Source organism: Plecotus auritus (assembly GCF_963455305.1).
Source record: "Plecotus auritus genome assembly, chromosome: 5".
Classification (NCBI taxonomy): domain Eukaryota; kingdom Metazoa; phylum Chordata; class Mammalia; order Chiroptera; family Vespertilionidae; genus Plecotus; species Plecotus auritus.
In genome coordinates, this window is record NC_137776.1 from 155066933 (window position 1) to 155076500 (window position 9568).

Genomic DNA, 9568 nt, shown 5'->3' on the forward strand with positions numbered 1-9568 from the left:
AGGGTGAGTCTGGAGGGTCCTGACACAGGCGTTTGGGGTGCACCTCCTTCATGGCACATGGATACATGCACCAAATCTGAAGGTCACCAAACCACATAGTTTAGGTTCATAAGGAGGTTCCATTACATAGGCCCAATTGATGAAATCATTAGCATTGGTAATTAATTCAACCCCCAGTCCCTCCCTCTTTCCCAGAGGTTGGCAGGGAGCTGCAAGTTCCAACCCTCAAGTTATATGATTGATTCCTCTGGCAACCAGCTCCCATTCTGAAGCTAATATGGGCCCATCTTGGGTCACTACATTAATAGAAATTCTGGTATCCTTGAAAGGGACCTGTTATAAATACCAAAAGATGCTCCTCTCAACTTTATCACTTAGTGATTACCTTGGTGGTTACTAACTGGGAGGAGAAGCCAGGGAGGTTTCTGGTGTGCTGGAAATTTCTATATCTTTTTTCTTTTATTGATTTGAGAGAGAGAGAGAGAGAGATCTATTTTGTTGTTCTACTTATGCATTCATTGGTTGCTTCTTGTATGTGTCCTGACCAGGGATTTATACCTGCAACCTTGATGTATCTGAATGACACTCTTAACCAACTGAGCTATCTAGCCAGGGCTGAAATTTCTATATCTTGATCTTGCTGGTGATTATACTAGTGTATCCATATGTAAAATTTCATCAAGCTGTATATGTAATATTTGTGCAATTTATGTAAGTATACTACAGTTCAGTCATGCGCCACTTAATGACAGATATGTTCTGAGAAATGCATTCTGAGATGATTTCCTGGTTTTGTGAATGTCATAGAGTGGGTTTATACAAACCTAGATGATATAGCCTACTACATACCTAGGCTGTATTGTATAGTTTATTGCTCCTAGAGACAAACCTGTCCAGCATGTTATTGTACTGAATATTGTAAGCAATTGCAACTCATAGTTTCTGTGTATCTAAACATATCTAACCACAGAAAAGGTACAGTAAAAAAATGGTATAAAAAATAAAAATCGGTATACCTGTTTAGTGCTTACAGGATTGGAAATTTGCTCTGGATGAGTCAATGAGTGAGTGGTGAGTGAATGTGAAGGCCTAAGACATTAACTGTAGAATTTATAAACACTGTATGTTTAGGCTGCATTTAACTTCTATATATATAAAAGCCTAATATGCAAAGTGTCCCCTTGGGAGTTCAACTGACCTGGAGTTCCATCTCTTGCTATGATGTGTGCTGACCACCAGGGGGGCGGTGTGGAATGAAGGAAGGCTCCAGCCTACAACCGGCAGCCAGCAGCCAGCAGCCAGCAGCCTCTAGGGACCCTACGCATGCATGAATTCCATGCACTGGGCCTCTAGTATTTAAATGGTTTTCTTTCTTCAATAATAAATTAACCTTAGCGTTACTATAACGTTTTAATTTCATAAACTTTTTAAATTGAAAAAAAAATTTTATTGATTGATTGATTTTTTTTTTTAAGAGAAAGAGACATCACTTCATTGCTCCACTCATTTATGCTTTCATTGGTTGCCTTTTGTATGTGCCCTGACCAGAGACTGAGCACGCAACCTTGGCATATTGGGGCGACACTACAGCCAACTGAGCTACCAGGCCAGGGCCAACTTTTAAATTTCTTTAACTTTTCAGCTCTCTTGTAATAACACTTATAGTAAAACAGAAATACATTGTACAGCTGTACAAAAACATTTTCTTCATTTATATACTTATTAAACATTTCCCTATTAAAATTTTTTAAAAAAATTTTTTGTTCCTGCTTTTTCCTTTTTAAAAAAAATTTAATAAATCTTTATTGTTCAGATTATTACAATTTTTTGTCTTTTTTCCCCCATAGCTCCCCTCCACCTGGTTCCCACCCCACCCTCTGCCCTTACCCCCCCCCACTGTCCTCATCCATAGGTGTACGATTTTTGTCCAATCTCTTCCCGCACCCTCCAAACCCCTTCCCCCAAGAATTGTCAGTCCACTCCCTTTCTATGCCCCTGATTCTATTATATTCACCAGTTTATTCTGTTCATCAGATTTTTTATTCACTTGATTTTTAGATTCACTTGTTGATAGACATGTATTTGTTCATAATTTTTATCTTTACCTTTTTCTTCTTCTTCCTCTTCTTAAAGAATACCTTTCAGCATTTCATATAATACTGGTTTGGTGGTGATGAACTCCTTTAGCTTTTTCTTATCTGTGAATCTCTTTATCTGCCCTTCAATTCTGAATGATAGCTTTGCTGGGTAGAGTAATCTTGGTTGTAGGTTCTTGCTGTTCATCACTTCGAATATTTCTTGCCACTCCCGTCTAGCCTGCATAGTTTCTGTTGAGAAATCAGCTGACAGTCATATGGGTGCTCCCTTGTAGGTAACTAACTGTTTTTCTCTTGCTGCTTTTAATATTCTCTCTTTGTCTTTTGCTCTTGGCATTTTAATTATGATGTGTCTTGGTGTGGTCCTCTTTGGATTCCTTTTGTTTGGGGTTCTCTGTGCTTCCTGGACTTGTAAGTCTATTTCTTTCACCAGGTCTGGGAAGTTTTTGGTCATTATTTCTTCAAATAGGTTTTCAGTATCTTGCGCTCTCTCTGGCACCCCCATAATTCTGATGTTGGTACGCTTGAAGTTGTCCCAGAGGCTCCTTACACTATCTTCATATTTTTGGATTCTTTTTCCTTTTTGCTTTTCCAGTTGAGTGTTTTTTGCTTCTTTGTATTTCAAATCTTTGACTTGATTCTTGCGATCCTCTAGTCTGCTGCTAGATCTCTGTATAATATTTTTTTATTTCAGTCAGTGTATGCTTAATTTCTAGTTGGTTCTTTTTCATATCCTCGAGGGTCTCACTAAATTTATCGGCCTTTTCTAGAAAATTCTTGAAAAACCTTATAACCGTGGTTTTGAACTCTATATCCAGTCTCTTGCTTTCCTCCATTTCTTTCATTTGTGATTTGTTTCTTTGTCTTCGCATTTTGGTTGCTTCCCTGAGTTGATAGAGTGGCTTTGTGTGCTAGGTGTCCTATAGGGCGCAGTAGCTCAGCCTCCCCAGTTACCTGAGGTGGACACTCTTGGTGCACCCCTTTGTGGGCTGTGTGCACAGTCTTTTTTTTTTAATATATTTTATTGATTTTTTACAGAGAGGAAGGGAGAGGGATAGAGAGTTAAAAACATCGATGAGAAAGAAACATCGATCAGCTGCCTCCTGCACACCCCCTACTGGGGATGTGCCCACAACCAAGGTACATGCCCTTGACCGGAATCGAACCTGGGACCTTTCAGACCGCAGGCTGACGCTCTATCCACTGAGCCAAACCGGTTTCGGCTGTGTGCACAGCCTTGTTGTAGTTAAGCCTTGATTGTTGTTGGTCTCACTGGGAGGAATTGACCTCTAGGCTAATTGGCTATGAGGATCAGCTGTGTCTACACTGGGAGAACTGTGCTGGAGACACCCTTATGAGACAAGACTTGCAAAAGCCTCTGTTCTCAGCTTGGATGGGGCAGAGGCTCAGGGCAGAGCAGACAGCATTGTTTTCCCATCAGCCCTGCCCTAATAGGCCCCTGTGTCTCAGTGTCCCATGGTAATCGCTGCAAGCACCTCTGAGAGAAAGCTGCTCTCGGGTTCGGCCTGCTGCCAGACAGTCCAGTTTCTCCCCGAATGAATCTGGGTCCCCAGAGTCTCTGCCTTTCGCAGTTCCTCTGAGTCTCAGTGTGCTTTTCTCTTTCCTGACAGTCCAGTTTCACCCCGTATGAGTCTGGGTCCCCAGAGTCTCGCCCGGAACTGGAGTTCAGTGCAGTCGGGAGCTTTTGTCTCCCTCCTGCTTGAGAAAGCCAGCTGCACACTCAGTTGCCAGTCCTTTCCATGTGCACATCTCAGCACCTCTGCCTCCTGCAGCTCTTCTGAGTCTCAGTGTGCTTTTCTCTTTCCTTCTAGTTGTAGAATTTCCACTCAGCTAGCCTTCCTATGGTTTTGGATGACATTCGTTTTGTCTTTTAGTTGTAGTTTTGAAATTGTTGTGCGAGGCAGCAGTTTAGGTGTTTACCTATGCTGCCATCTTGGTTTCTCCTCCTAAAATTTTATTCTTTACTTTTTAAACTTTTTTGTTAAAAACTAAGACATGCCTTGGCTCATGTGGCTCAGTTGATTGAGTGTTGTCCTATGCACAGAAAGGTTGCTGGTACATGCTGGATCCCCAGTAGAGGGTGTGCAGGAGGCAGCCAATCAATGTTTTGCTCTCATATTCATGTTTCTCTCTCTCCTTCTCCTTCTCTCTCTCTCTGAAAATCAATTTTTAAAAATCTTTTAAAAAACAAAAACTGAGACACAAACCCTGGCCGGGGAGCTCAGTTGGTTAGAGTGTCATCTGATATGCCAAGGTTGCAGGTTTGATGCCCAGTCTGGGCACATATAAGAATCAACTAATGAGTGCATAAATAAGTGAGACAACAAACTGATGTTTCTCTCTTTTCTGATCAATAAATAATTTTTAAAAAAAGATTGTTGTTCTAAAAAAATAACAACTAAGTTATATACACACACATTAGCCTAGGCCTACATAGTATCATCAGGAGCATCAACATCACTGTCTTCCACATCCACATCTTGTCCCACTAGAACAGTGGTTCTCAACCTTTTTAATGCCACGACCCTTTAATACAGTTCCTCATGTTAGGCTCTACAGCAGCATTTCTCAACCTGTGGGTTGCGACCCACAGGTTGAGAACCGCTAGCAGGGTCGCCTAAGACCATCGGAAAACACAGATATTTACATTACGATTCATTAACAGTAGCAAAATTACAGTTATGAAGTAGCAACGAAAATAATTTTATGGTTGGGGGTCACCACAACATGAGGAACTATATTAAAGGGTCGTGGCATTAGAAAGGTTGAGAACCACTGCACTAGAAGGTCTTCAGGGGAAAGAAATAACATGCATGGAGCTGTCATCCCCTATGATAACAGTGCTGCCTTCTAAAATACCTCCTGAAGGACCTGCCTCAGGCTCTTCTTGAGGAGGTGTCACTCTTTTTAGAAATATGTCCATGGGTGTTTGCTTGGTTTGCTTATTTTTTCCATCAGATTTGCTTCTAACTAGCTAATGCATCATAAATATGCTGATGAATGAAAACCTTGCAGTGTTGGAGTCCATGTTTTGAAATTTTTAAGGACTTATGATGTCTAAAAAAGCTTTTGCTAAACTCTCCACTGTAAATTTTCTTGGGGGTTCTTTTTTTTTTATAATATATTTTATTGATTTTTTTACAGAGAGGAAGGGAGAGGGATAGAGAGTTAGAAACATTGATGAGAGAGAAACATTGATCACCTGCCTCTTGCACACCCCCTATTGGGGATGTGCCCGCAACCAAGGTACATGTCCTTGACCGGAATCGAACCTGGGACCCTTCAGTCCGCAGGCCAACGCTCTATCCACAGAGCCAAACCGGTCAGGGCTCTTGGGGGTTCTTATTTTTCTTCTCCTGCAGTTTCTCTTTCTTTTGCCTCTTCTTCAGCTATGCATTCCTGTTCTTGTTCTAACAAACCTTTATTAGCCAACTGGTCAGGAACCACCTCTAGGAGCTCCTCAATGTCATCCTTATCCACACCCAAGTTAAAGTTGTCTGCTTCCAGATGCCATTCATACACTCCTTGGTGACACCACCCCAAGCTCGAGCAAGGTTCTTGTTGTAGTCATAGATGTTATAATCCTTTCAGAAATGCATCAGTGTCTTCCTCAGCTGCAGCGAAAGCCTGGGCAAAGGTCCTCCTTAGGTGGTAGGCCTTAAAAGCTGCTATAACGCCTTGACCCATTGATTGCATCAAAGAGTGGTATTTGGACAGAGATTTGATTTTGGGATAAAGATCACCAATAAAAGGAGAATATTCTGGAGTGTTATCAACAATAAACAAAATCTGGCCTGACTGGTGTGGCTCAGTTGGTTGAGCATCATCACATACACCAAAGGGTGGTCAGTTTGATTCCCAATTAGGTCACATGCCCAGGCTGCAGGTTCAGGTTGGGGTGTGTAAGAGAGGCAACTGATCATTGTTTCTCTTTCACATGGATGTTTCTTTCTCGTATCAATAAAAACATGTTAAAAAAAAAAAAAGGCAAGATCTTAAAAGGTATGCTATTTTCCAAATTGTACTTTCCATTTTGCTGGTATAGCAATCTAAGAGGGCATCTTGAAAAGGACCTTGGTCGTCCTTAGTATTTCTGGTAGTGTGCACTTATTGATATGCTTGAAAGCCCTGGGGTTCTCACTGTGCCAGATCACATAAGGTTTCAATTTGTAGCCTGCAGCATTGCCCCAAGCATACAATTGTCTTGTCCTTAACAGTCTTGAAAACTGGCACTAACTTGGCCTCCTCAGTACAAGAAAGTCCTTTCAGGCATCTGTTTCCAGAATAGGGAGTTTTCATCCATATTGAACATTTGCTCTGGCAAGTAATTTTCCTCCATAATCAGCACATCTAGAGTTTTCAAAAATTCTTTAGTTGCCTTTACATCAGCACTGTCAGACTCACCACTCACTTTTCATTACATAATGAATAACAATTCTTAAGTAACTTAAACCACACAGAGCTAGCAGTAAATTCAACATTGTAGTCATGTCCCAGCTTTTCTTTAGATATCACAGATTTTTTTGCTTTGGCCGTGATCATCACAGTGCTGAGAGGGTATAGACATGCTTATATGTCTGGTCATTAGAAGTTTCTCCATGATGATATAAGCCCTTCTCAAATTTTTGTTAGTCTGATTGCCTTCAATGAAGTAGATCCTTTAACAGCTTCCGTCACTTTGTTCTTGTTCGTCAACATTATCATAGCTATGGTGCAATGGGACATGTCTGACTGGTGAGCAATAATCATCACTGATTCCCATCTTTTTAGTCCTTGATCACTCTTAATTTCTTTTCCAGATCAATCACTTAATGTGGCTGTTTACTGGTAACGTTAGTGGTGGATTTTTGTACATTTAGGGGCCATGACAAGCCAAACAACACAAAATTAAATCGTGCACAAGGGGAAATGATGCAATCAAGAGACATAACATGGCATATGTTTCACAGCAAACTTTTTTTGGTAAATAATTAAATTTATGGGGTAACATTGGTTAACTTTCGGGTATACAACTTTATAATACAACATCTGTATATTCCACTGCATGCTCACCATCCAAAATCTAGTTTCCTTTTGTCATGTCGATATAAGAAACACGTCCAAACCTGCAGAGAATTTTTAATATCGTTTATTGATTTTTTTTACAGAGAGGAAGGGACAGGGATAGAGAGTTAGAAACATCGATGGGAGAGAAACATCGATCAGCTGCCTCCTGCACACCCCCTACTGGGGATGTGCCTGCAACCAAGGTACATGCCCTTGACCGGAATCGAACCTGGGACCCTTCAGTCCACAGGCCGATGCTCTATTCACTGAGCCAAATTGGTTAGGGGCAGAGAATTTTTTTTAGTTTATTTTTTCCATTTGATTTTAGAGAGAGTGGAAGGGAGGGAGGGAGAGAGGAGAGAGAGAGAAACATCAATATGAGGGAGGCATATCAATTGGTTGCCTCCCACATGTGCCCCAACTGGGGCTGGGGATCGAATCCAGGTACGTACCTTTGACTAGGATTGAACCCATGACGCTTTGGTGTGCCCGCTGAAGCTCTAATCTTTGAGTCACACTGGCCAGGGCTTTTCTGAGTTTATTTGAGCCAAACTGATGACATATGCCACGGAGCAAGATCTCAAAGCTGAATTTCCAACATATGGCAAGAGTTCACAGAATAGTGCAGTAACTCTCATGTACCCACCCATTTCTGATCACCAATTGCTCACAACCAGTCCTGCCCACTCCTGTGATTTTTTTTTAATATATTTTATTGATTTTTTACAGAGAGGAAGGGAGAGGGATAGAGAGTTAGAAACATCGATCAGTTGCCTCCTGCACACCCACCACTGGGGATATGCCCGCAACCAAGGTACATGCTCTTGACCGGAATCGAACCTGGGACCCCTCAGTCCACAGGCTGATGCTCTATCCACTGAGCCAAACCAGTTAGGGCTGATTTTTTTTTTTAAGTATTTTTTTAAAATATATTTTATTGAGATTTTACAGAGAGGAAGGGAGAGGGATAGAGAGCTAGAAACATCGATGAGAAAGAAACATCGATCAGCTGCCTTGTGCACACCCCCCACTGGGGATGTGCCCGCAACCAAGGTACATGCCCTTGACCGGAATCGAACCCGGGACCCTTCAGTCCGCAGGCCGACGCTCTATCCACTGAGCCAAACCGGTTTCGGCTGATTTTTTTAAAAAATATATCTTTTTTATTGATTTCAGAGAGGAAGGGAGAGGGAGAAAGTGACAGATACATCAATGATGAGAGGGAATCACTGATTGGCTGCCTCCTGCATGCCCCCCACTGGGGATCTGGCCTGCAACCTGGGCAAGTGCCCTGACCAGGAGTGGAATCATGAGCTCCTGGTTCATTGGTCAAGTTGGCTCAACCACTGAGCCACCGCAGCTGGGCTCCTCTGTGATATTTTAAAAGCAAATCTCTGTGTTTTTTTCTTCTGTAAGTGTTTAAGAATGCATCTCTCCAAAATAAGGGCCCTTTAAAACATAAATCACACACACACAAAAAAAATTAAAACATAATCACAAAACTTTTCACACCTAGAAAAAGTCAATAATTCCTTAATGTCATTAAATGTCTATGTTTCAAAAAAAGAAGAAATACTATAAAATACTTTGGACAAGTCGAATTGTATCATACATGCTTAATAACAGTAATTTCTCGTTTGCTTGCATAGATTCTTCTAAACAAACAAAGCAGATGTTGCCACAATTCTCTGTGATCTTAATGTGATGGACCTTAATGTGATGGAGCTAATTAACTGTCCTTGTTGGCTAAGGGCTCAGGAGGAAAGCATTTCTGTTAGGAAAAAGGACTTGCGATTTTAATTTATATAAACCATATTAAAAACATAGGAAGAAAAGAGACCTGGAGAACACAGGAGCATGAACTGGCATAGATGATAAGCCCTTAATAAGTGCTTTCTTACGACGTGAAGATGTTAAAGTTCTCTGAGACATGTGAATGGTAATTATTTCACCCACTGTATCAACCTTTTTCAGGTCCTGGGGCTTATATTATTAAAAGTAGAACTCAGCCGAAACTGGTTTGGCTCAGTGGATAGAGCGTCGGCCTGCGGACTGAAGGGTCCCGGGTTCGATTCCGGTCAAGGGCATGTACCTTGGTTGCGGGCACATCCCCAGTGGGAGGTGTGCAGGAGGCAACTGATTGATGTTTCTCTCTCATCGATGTTTCTAGCTCTCTATCCCTCTCCCTTCCTCTCTGTAAAATATCAATAAAATATATTAAAAAAAAAAAAAAAGTAGAACTCATTCTTTTACAGAAAACTGAAGCCAAAAGAAGTCAAGTCATTGAGTCAGACAGCAAATGACTGAGAACTAGAATTCAGGGCCTCTGGTCTACCTTATTTTCAACTCTGTCACATGAACTATCTGGGTTCATTTGAAGTTGCAAGTGGTATTTATTTTAGCAT